The sequence below is a fragment of the Raphanus sativus genome, unplaced genomic scaffold, assembly GCF_000801105.2.
Source record: "Raphanus sativus cultivar WK10039 unplaced genomic scaffold, ASM80110v3 Scaffold0208, whole genome shotgun sequence".
NCBI lineage: Eukaryota > Viridiplantae > Streptophyta > Magnoliopsida > Brassicales > Brassicaceae > Raphanus > Raphanus sativus.
In genome coordinates this window covers 41,738-52,953 of record NW_026615528.1, presented here as the reverse complement: position 1 = coordinate 52,953, position 11,216 = coordinate 41,738, and the positions used below count along the sequence as shown (strand labels likewise).

Here is an 11,216-nt window from a genome sequence, read left to right as displayed (position 1 = left end):
TTTTTTTTTTATCTATCACCCAACCTCATCTTACTTGTTCTCTTCTCTGTTATAATCAAAGTTGCTTACTTTGTTTTTTGCGTTGGCTTCTTTGACCTCTATTTACTTGGGCTTCATTTTGTAGTGTGTATTCTCTTTTTTTTAGTTACGGCAAGCTATATTGATTTGGTTTAGCTTTTGTATTATGCGTGTAATCTAGTGATGCCAGGGTCTAGAATGTTTTAAGAAATTTGTGATGTGTTCACAACATTTTTGAAGATTTAGTGGTTATGGGATTCATAAGCCTTGTACATTTGTTTTTGTGTGGTTTAAATTAACAACAATCTTATTATTTCTATATGATGATCTTTGATATTTACGGTGTGTGTGTCCTTGCTCTTTTTTTTCAGAAGTTCATCCTTGGTGGGAGATTAGTCTTCGGTCCGGATGCTAGATCAATTCCTGTTACCCTACTCCCTCATCATAGTCCCTGTTATTTTATTCTGCGTCTTTGTAGCAAGGCATCTTCGCCATGAGTTCCTCTCCCTACAATGCTGGATACGCTATCTTGATCGTTACACTTCTCTTCACTATTTATGTAAGTCTTCTCCTCTGCTCCCATCTGAATCTTCATAACATCTTCTTTTTATTGTTGTGTGTTATATTATTTTGATGTTTTAGTTTGATTCATGTGTCTTGTGTTGTTTCTTACTTATGATAGGTATTGATCCTCCTCTCCTTTACCTCTGCACGAGATCCCGGTAGTCGTTCCACGAAACTCACATCCACCAGAAGAAGATCTACGCTACGAGACAACTGTATCAGCAGACGAAGACGGACACCGAGCGTTCAGATTCCTCGGACCAAAAGAAGTCATTGTCAACGGCATTGCCGTTAGAGTGAAAATAACGGCGACACGTGCATGCTCTACAGACTCCTCGCTGCTCTCACTGTTCCATCTGCAACACTGCGTCGAGCGTTTGATCATCATTGCCCCTGGGTTGGCCAAATGCATTGGCCAGAGAAACTATAGGTACTTCTTTATGTTCGTCTCCTCAGCGACGCGCTTCTCTGCATCTACGTGTTCTCCATGTCGGCTCTTTACATCAAGATTCTGATGGACCATCAGCGCGGAACCGTGTGGATGGCGATGAGAGAATCTCCTTGGTCGGTTGCGCTGATGGGTATTGCTTATCGGTTTGTGGTTCGTTGGAGGGCTCACGGGGTTTCATCTTTACCTCATAAGCACGAACCAGACGACCTATGAGAATTTCCGGTACAGAGGGCAAACAGCAGGACCGTTGCTTATAACCGTGGCTGTGCTAACAATTTCATGGAGGTGTTTGCACGAAGGTTAAGCCCTCGGGAACAACTTTAGAGCCTTCGTGGAAGAAGAGCAGCCTCCGAGAGGAGCTGTTGTTACTCGCCAACAACGACCAACCACCAGAGAATCAGCAGAGGATGAAAATGGAGGACGGAGAGAGAAAGTGGAGGACGATCTAGACATTGGGGATGATCTGATGAATATATCGCAGCGGTGTAATCCAGCAGAGGGTAGCAATCACGGTTTGGATATTGACCAGTCGATGCTTGGGGTTGCTGAGAGAGCGGCTACGATAAGGACGGAGACAAGGCATGGAAGCTGGGGAAGTGGAAGAAGTGGGAGCTGGGTATAGAAGCAGATGTGAGTAATTCTAATGTCAGGGAGAGACCAAGCTAAAGATTTGGAGGTGGTCTCTTTTTTAGGACAGAAGTCAGAAGTATCTGATTTGGTTTTGGGGGGATTTGCCAGTCAGTTCATGTAATCTTTTTTGAGTATAGTCCCTTTTCTAATCTTCTTTTCGCTTCCTTAATTGTGTAATAATTGTGATATTATGTTGATATTATGGTGGAATTCCATTTATGTATTTGCGTTGATAATATATTAATATCTACCATAAATCTGTACCCTTTTCATGCTGGCACAGCCAAAAATCCAGTTTATCATGTTCTCTTACATATGTTATGCCAATTGTATAGTCTTAATGTGGAAACTCTTTTAATACAATGGTTTAACTGAGCATATATTAATTATTTTACACTTGAAATCCAAATTTCGAATCCTGAAATTATACAAATTACTATAAAAAGATTATAATTATTATGGCAGTTTTAAGTTTTTATTACATAATGAAACAATTTATGCTACCAAAATAGTTTCTTCTAACTATTTTTTTTAAATGAACTAGTCAGTTTGCAACTAATTTTTGTTGACTAATTTAACATGTGATTTTTATCGATAATGAATCACATATATTTCTATAAATAAAAATGAAGTGGATCCGATGTACCTTTCTTTTTTATTATTTTCTCTTCAGTTTTTTTATTCTTCTTTTTTTCAAGTGAATATTGTTTTTCCAGAAACATATTCATAAATCAGTATCTTTATTATTCCATCTATCTTTTGAGATCTGTGAAGGTATAATTCTGAATATATATTAGACTACGGTCGGTCCCGCCCGCCCGAGCGGGCAGATATACTTTATTTGTGATTTATATGATTATTTTTTGTATAATTTACATTTACCTCATAAATACATCACTTATATTTTTTTCAAGGCTGACAAAATGTTTGTAAGCTGACAAAAAAAATAAATTAAAATATAAATATATATTAAATTATGATAAAATGATACAAAAGTAAAATATAAATATACCTTAAATTACGGTAAAAATGATACACAATAAAATATAAATTATCTTAAATTGTGATAAAATTTTAAAAACAAACTTAGCATATTCTTGATTTAAAATAAAATGATTACAATAATGAGAATATTATTTATTTATATAGATATCTTAGCATGTAAAATAATTCAGTTTCACAAAATAATTATAATGTACTATAATATAGTCAAATGTGTATTGTGCAAAAAAAAATGTGTCTGGATTTAACATTTATCAAAAGATACCAAAAGAATTATTTACATGTATCGATGTTAAGTTTCTTAATTGTTATTTATTCCATTAAAACAAAATTATATGTCAAAGAAATTGAAATACTTATATCCTTGATTGAATAACAACCCCTTATATTTTGTCCTTCATAGATTTGAATTATGCTGATTTTCTTAAATTTATATGTTGTCATGTACTCCATAGTTTTTTGTTTTTGTTGGATTTTTAAAAAGAAACGAATTAACTTTGCAAATATGTATTGACTTGAAGTTTTATTTCGAAATTGAACGTATGCGACATATTGTTGCTGAATTGAGTCGTGTTACCAAAAAAATTTATGTGATAAGATTAGCACATGACTTTTTAATTATATCACTAAAAGATTGACACATAAAAGTAAAAAAAACAATTTTTATGGTTGCAGCAAGTTCATATATGAAACCCATTATATGAAGTTGCTTACAAATTCACCTAGGAAAAGAAAATGATACACACTAAAGCAAATTAGAAACTCTTCGTTTGGAGTTGCTTTAGTGGAAATCTCCAACTGGAATAGCTTCTTCCTATTCGTTGTTGGCGTTCCTGTTTTCTCCATTCCATAGTTTTCAGTAAACTTTGCTAATTGCTACCATACCATCAACCTAACAGAAACAAACTGATCTGTGATTGCTACCTGCCGGTCACAGTAAATTAATAATTCAGAGCTATGCTCTGGCCAAGAACACTGCTAATAGTTCTGATGACATCAATATTCTAGAACTGCAACATGATGTAATATAACCCCCTTTCTAAAAGCAAACATGGGAAATATATATATGCAAAACTCTCACAATGATTTAATGGCTGAAATCTTCAACGGACTCTTTGTTTTTATTGAGATAATTTCAGCGAAGATAACTTTTGGCGGTGGAGGCAACCAAATCCTCATCCCCACCATTTCAATCACTTTAACATCTTCATCTTTCTTAACAATCTATATATATATATATATATATATATTATATTATATAATATAAGCAGCTCTTTCAAGTTTAAAAAATAAAATAAAGATGTGATTTTGCTTAGATATAAAAAGATTCAAGTACCAAGTTTCAAAGCCCAGATTATGAAGTGTGAAAAACATAATTGAAGTGTTTCTTCAATTACAATGGACCAAAACCAAGGATGAATATGAGCAAAGCTAAGAACAACCCATAAATCAAATCAAAGAACAATGACGCATTAGTATATTGTGAATGATACGAAGAGAGGATGAGGAAAAGATGAGAAGTACTCACATATTTATATAGATCCTTGCTGCAGATCTAAATGACACATTGAATGAGATTAAACACGAAGTCACAGGTCGAACCGTTTCAGATGGCGAGAAGAAGCCCAGACGTCCCGGCATCACCGTCGCACGAAGAGTATTCTTTGATCGAATAGAATTAAAGTTGGAGAGCAGACTCCATTTACCCGGGCCGTACACAGCGTTAGCCCAACACACATTAATGATCAAAGCCCATCTAGAACCAAGCTAAATGAAACGCTGAGTTGCACTTTTTTTGGACACGTGTCAACGCAAGGATACTCTCGAATTTCTTAAGTGGATGCTGATGTGTCAGCAGGAGAGATCCAACCTTCTTTTATATATTAGATGTCCAACATGTTGTAAAGTTGTGTACATTCGTTAGTGTATATGTGTACATTAAAGGTTGGTGGTCTATTTCAACGTGTGTGTAAATGTGTACAATCGTGGTCGTGTACACATGTGTACATTCGTGGTTATGTACATGTGTATATTCTTGGTTATGTACATGTATACAACTGTGGCTATGTACAATATTATATATTCTTATGTAAATATATTCGAAACATGCTTATTGCACATCAATTACAAAGGTGTACATGAAAATTGTGATGTACACCTATTTTCATGTACACCATATTCAGTTTTGACTTGATATATTTTATTATGTATTTTGATTTTTAGTAAGCAACCGTTAATCCACTTACTCGTGTACAACTTTTTCACATATATTAGTCCATTTTCTAAGTACACGTGGACAGGTCATAAAGTGTACACAAAATAACCAATAGACTATTTTGATTACTCATTCCAGTACTTCTTCATAACTGCACAATGATCCTTGTTCTTATTGCTTTCATTTTTTACTTCCAAAATTTCAAAGCTAATAAAATGTATTGGAAAATAAAATAAATGAACTAAAATCAAAGCTAAAACATTAGATATGAATAACACACAAAACCATCTGTACACCTATTTTTATGTAGTTTGGTAATTTTTTTGGTAAAGCAACCACCAGTCTATCTTATGTGTACAACTTATTCACATATATTGGTTCATTTTGACTGTTCACGTGTATATGTCAAAAAGCGTACACAAAAATAACATGTGTACATTAACTAAGGTGTACACCAACATCGGAAATGCACCTTCACAGATCTCAAAAGATAGATCGAGTGATGGAGAAAACGATTTCATAAAGAAAAATTAGAAAAAGATATTTAAGAATCAGATTTGAATTTTCTAAGAAAATAGAGAATGAAGGAGGTAAAAAGACGAAGGAAAAAAAAAGGAAGGATGGGAGAAAGATGTGTGGTGAAAGTAAGTTTTCGCTAGTACACTCTCTTTAATTGGTCAAATAGTTAATGATTAGAGTTGTTAAGTGACTAGATAGTTTAAAATAAGTAACTAAAGAAGGAAGCTGTTAATATAAAATACATTTGTAGCAATAACTGTTCTATTATGTAAAAAAACTCAAAATTGCCTTGTGGTATAATTGTCTAGATATAAAGTCGTCTACACAATATTTAATAATATAAAGAAAATCTATATGTCAGTATATTCTTTCTATTATCCTTCGCGTCATCACAGCCTAATATTCTAAACTTTTGTCGTTGACAAAACATTTTTTTTGTTAATTAAAATTGTCCAACCCAGAATTATTAGTCTCGACTCCAATAGTATAGGAATACACTCTCCGTTTCATATATAGTTTTAGCATTTCTACGCTGGATTTATTAACTTTATTTTCCAATGTATTTTTCTATTAGTTAAAATATGAATAAGTAATAATGATTTTTATATAAAAAATATGGAAAATTAAATATATTTTTTTAATCTATGTGCACAAGTCTAAAACAACTATTTGATATGAAATACAGAGAGTAATTTACTATATATTTCACTCTAAAATAGAATAAATCTGTTATATAACTGGACTTTACTCCAATGATTTACTCTATAATAAATTTACTCTAAAGTAATGTTATTTTTTTTACTTTATATTTAGAGCAAAAAACAACATTACTCTATAATTCACTCTATTATAGAGTAACTATATTTTAGAATAAAATATAAAATAATATTTTTCGTACCATGGTTTAATTAACGTAGGTTCTCCAAATTTAGCAAGTATAATCATACTTTTAGTAAACTTAACGTGTTTGATTACAATTACATATTCAACGTTCCTGATAGAGCTCTAAATGTTATATATATATATGCCCCAAGACTAAAAGCCAAACAACATAGAACTGAATAACAACCGGTAACCTGAGAAAAAGAAACCTTCCGACGCAAATAAATGGCAACGTCATCGTTCTGTCCACCTTGGCTGCGGCGGCACGTTGCTACTACTCTTAACCCCAGCTTCAGCCTCGCTTCATTTGAAATACATTGACGCTATCTGCGATCGCTCCCAATCCCATGACCAAGCTTTCTGCGTCCAGGCATTGACTACAAATCCCCTTACGCTAACCCATTATATTATATAAGCGGCTCTTATATTAAAGGATAACGTATAAGATCTATTACAAGAAACTACCACTACAAGAAAGTGTTGATATTGCCACCAAGAACTACGAAGAAAGTGCCACCAAGAAAATGCTATACTTGGTTTAGTGCTATACAATTCTCTTACAAATGCAAACATAAAACACAAACCATAAAATCACAAAAAATTAAATTCTAGATAACAGATAAAGTATATCCCGCCCGTAGGGCGGGCCTATCCTAGTATCTAATAAAGATGTGCGGTTTTGGTTTGATAAAAATAAGAGTTATACGTTGAGTGTAAAACAAGAACAGAGAAAGAAACAAAACAGAGTAAAATCTATGTTGTCCGATCCTTAACAACTTTGAGAGTTCAAAGTTCTATATGGTATCAGAGCTATGGAGACAACAATGCAGCAAGTTATTCTAATCTTCAATGGTGACTCATATGGTTTTTGGAAAATCAAAATGATAACTATCTTGAAGATACAGAAGTTGTGGGATATTATAGAAAATGGTGTTACGTTAGTTTCGTCTTCTGAAAGCACAACCGCTGTCAACTCGAGAGAGAGATGATCGAGTGATGAAGGATATGATGGCTCTTCAGACTCTTCAAAGTGCAGTTTCGGATTCAATATTTCCGAGAATCGCTCCTGCATCAAATGCAAAAGAAGCTTGGAACGCTTTGGAAATGGAGTTCCTAGGAAGTTCACAAGTAAGGGTGATTAATCTTCTGAGCTTGAGAAGAGAATATGAGAATCTGAAAATGGAGGAAAGTGAAACCATAAATGATTCACAACCAAGTTGATTACAATGAGTAATCAACTAAGAGTTCATGGTGAAGAAAAGACTGATTACCAATTGGTTCAAAAGGTTCTTATCTCTTTACCACAAAAGTTTGATAGCATTGTTGCTGTCCTTGAACAAACAAAGGATCTATCAACTCTCTCTATGACAGAAATGATAGGTACCTTGAAAGCGCATGAGAAGCGCTTAAGTCTCCGAGAAGAACGTATCAATGAGGATGCATTTATGGAGAAAAATATGGAAAACAAGCAAGACAAGAAACACCATGTGAAGACCAATAAGTGATGTGGCGTGTGAAAAGAAACAATCACAATGAAGAAAATGCAAACGAACATTTTGTACAGAGACTGAACAGAATGGGAAGATCAAGTACTGTCCAGAAGAGTTACAAATAGCAGACATTTATGAAGCCCTTAACTACAACAAGGTCCAAGTTTCGACAAGAATAGCTAGCCGTAATGATGAAGCAAAGATCAAGGAGGAGTGTTGGATGTGATCAAGTCTTCATCTTATCTTATTAGTTTAGAATATTTTTTATATTATATAGTTAAGTAATTAATCTATGTATAAAGTAAACTACTCTTATCACACACCGAAAAGATACAAATAGATTTATTAATTGTAAAACAGTTACACATATGTATGTACGTGTCTGTACATTGGGGTGTGTTCAAGAGACATGTCCCTTGGTTAGTGTCTCATGTAAAACTATAAATACATTCTAAATATCTAATAAGAAGTGTGGTTTTTTGTTTGATAAAAATAAGAGTTATACGTTGAATGTAAAACAAGAAACAGAGAAGAGAACAAAACAGCAGAGTAAAATTTGTGTTGTCCGATACTTAACAACTTTGAGTGTTCAAAGTTCTACACTCTTTTCACCTTTTATTTTGTAACTTTTTTATTTGTACATGATGTTATTCAACTGTTTATGTCTGTGGTATGTAATTGATGAAAACTTTTAGTCAAAGGAAATCAAACTCAAGAATTGAATTTGGTATTTATACTGGATTTTTTTGGTTATGTTAACAAGTTTATATATTGGAATTTTGAAACAATTCATAGTTTTGAATACTTCGTTTAGTTTTCAATAGTTTTTTGAAAGATATTTGAGTAATTTCAGACTTTTGGGATAATCTGATCCAGACCAATTTCAGAGAACCGAACTGAACCAAACTTGAAAAAAATGAGACTAATAAACATGATATCAAAAAACCAAAAAACCAATCCAAACTCCAATGTGACCCCGAGCAACTAAACCTAGCTAACCGAAACTGTATAAACAATCTCCCCAAGTTTCAAAGTAAACAATGTTGTGAGCCATAAGTACATAAATAATGCTATCTAATTTGGATATTGGATAAGACATGATCCGAATCAAAATCTGAACTACTATCAATTTTTATATTGGATAAGACATGAAGATATGATAATTTCATATCAATTTTTAACTCAATACTTCTGAATATATTTAGATAATTTGGATAATATTTGTCAGATTTGAATAATTTAGATACATTGAATATTTTCAAATATTTTAGATAGTTTTTTTTGGAATTTTTATGTGATATCAAATATTATATAAAATCTGATCAAATCCTAAACTATATAAAATAAACCGAAACAAACGAAAATATATAAAAAAAGAAATAGTAGAACTTTTAACATAGAACTTAAAATTTCGAAACCCTATCTGAATCATTAGAGCTCAGGTAACGTGTGTAAATAGTTGCAGGGAAGTGTAGGGTTTGTATTTTTCCACAAATTTCGAAAGTATACCTTTTTTGGGACTAAGCAATTCTGCTGTACTTTTGATCAAATATTTAAAATACTTTTTATTTATAACTGAAACTATATGTTTCGTTATTCTTTTGGTAGTAACAGGCAAAAACTTAGTGAGAGGATGGACGATATTGACATAGCTATCCTTGAGCTTACCATCTTCTGCATGTTCTTTATCATATGGTGTTGCTGTTGCTGTTGTAGAGGCTCCGTTGAGTTACCTCCGTGTTAATCGACCGAACTCCAGAGACTCAACAAGACATTGAACCGGACATATAAAGGGCTTACTGTTTAAAGATATCAAAGAAAAATACGAAGAAGAAGAAGGGTGTGATAAACGTTGTTGTCCAATTTGTTTGGAAGAGTACGAGGATGATCATGAGATTAGTCGTTTGGAGAAGTGTAGACATGTTTTTCATCGTGTTTGCTTTAATTTTTGGCTTAAAATGAATCGAATATGTCCAAGTTGTCGTCGTTCTGTTTGATTTGTTGACAAAGTAAATACCAGAAATTAGGTTGTTGTAACTCATTGAAAAGTTTTTACTTGAAGGTTGAAAGCATTTTTTGTATATAATCTATAAATTATGTTACGTGTGCGACAAAATAACTCTAAATATTCTACATATCTATGAAATGGCCAAACTGTATAATTAATATAAATTTTTATATAATCTACAAATTATGTTACGTGTAGGATATTCACCTCTGTATATTTAAGAAGTAATGTTTGTTAAAGTGTTTTATTCACATTCCCTTAAACAAATTTATAATTCTCAAAATAACAATATTTTTTTGAGGACACCAAAACTAATTTCAGGCGTAATACACGCATCCTTCTATTTGATTATAGGAAAACGAACGAGTCTAAAGCTTTCACATATTATATGAGCAAAAAATTTGGAATTTTTCTAATTTTGATCGCTTAAATCAGACCATAAAAATGTGTGTTGCTTAAATTAGATATTTTTATTATGTATATATATGTAAGATTACTTCTTTTTAAGTTGTAAAAAATAAAACACTTCATCTATTTTCTAAATTTTGAACTCACTATCAATCCATTTCTATTATCCACGATGATGAAATCCCTTCAACTCTTGTTAACCTTCTTAACTATATTCATCATTCTTTCACTAGGTTTGTATTCGCATTTTACTATATTCCATACAGTAATTTTATAATAAATTGATTATAATAGTTATATCTTTTTAATTTTGTCTTCAATGTATTGTAGACCCCATATATTAATTTTCTTACTATATAGAATATATTATTAAATTATCTTTTAATGTAAATTCATAAATACCTAGCAGGCTGGAAAATATAGAAAACCGTGTCAGAATTTTTTTTGTGTTAAACTTAAAAGGATCAACCCTAAAATATTTTAATGTTTATTTCCTATTCTAGTCCATTTTATTTTTGAAATGTATTGTATTTATACATGATGAAAAAAATACAGAGATAAAACAATTCTAGATATTTTCATTGTTTATCATCTATTTCTTTACATTTTTTCATGCACATACAAATATGTTTACCAGCATTTTTCATAATATTGATGAACTATAGTTCTTATGTAAATTTATTTTATTTTTTGAATCGCAAAAAAAAATATGTATTATAGTTAATATGTTATATTTTCCATTATATATAACAGTTGTGCTTAAAACTGCAAAGTTTTTTTTATATAATATGCACACAATTCCTCAAAATATTTCTTCAAAAACTAAAAAGAATTAGTATTTTTATTAAACTCATATTTTTTGTATTTTATTTACAAATAAAATATATGTGTATTGTTATTTATAATGCATAAAACAAAAGTTTATTAAGAAATTTTTGTTGATAAATAAGTATTATAATTCATAAATAAATAAATATTATTATCATTTGCTCCTTTATAAAATTTGTGATTTTGTATCTAACAGGAATG

At 31.7% G+C, this 11,216-nt stretch overlaps 1 pseudogene; it reads left to right on the top strand.

Annotated features, from left to right (window-relative positions):
• Positions 1 to 269: 269 nt before the first annotated feature.
• Positions 270 to 1,909, top strand: LOC130494539 (protein S-acyltransferase 8-like; annotated as a pseudogene).
• The last annotated feature ends 9,307 nt before the right edge of the window (positions 1,910 to 11,216 follow it).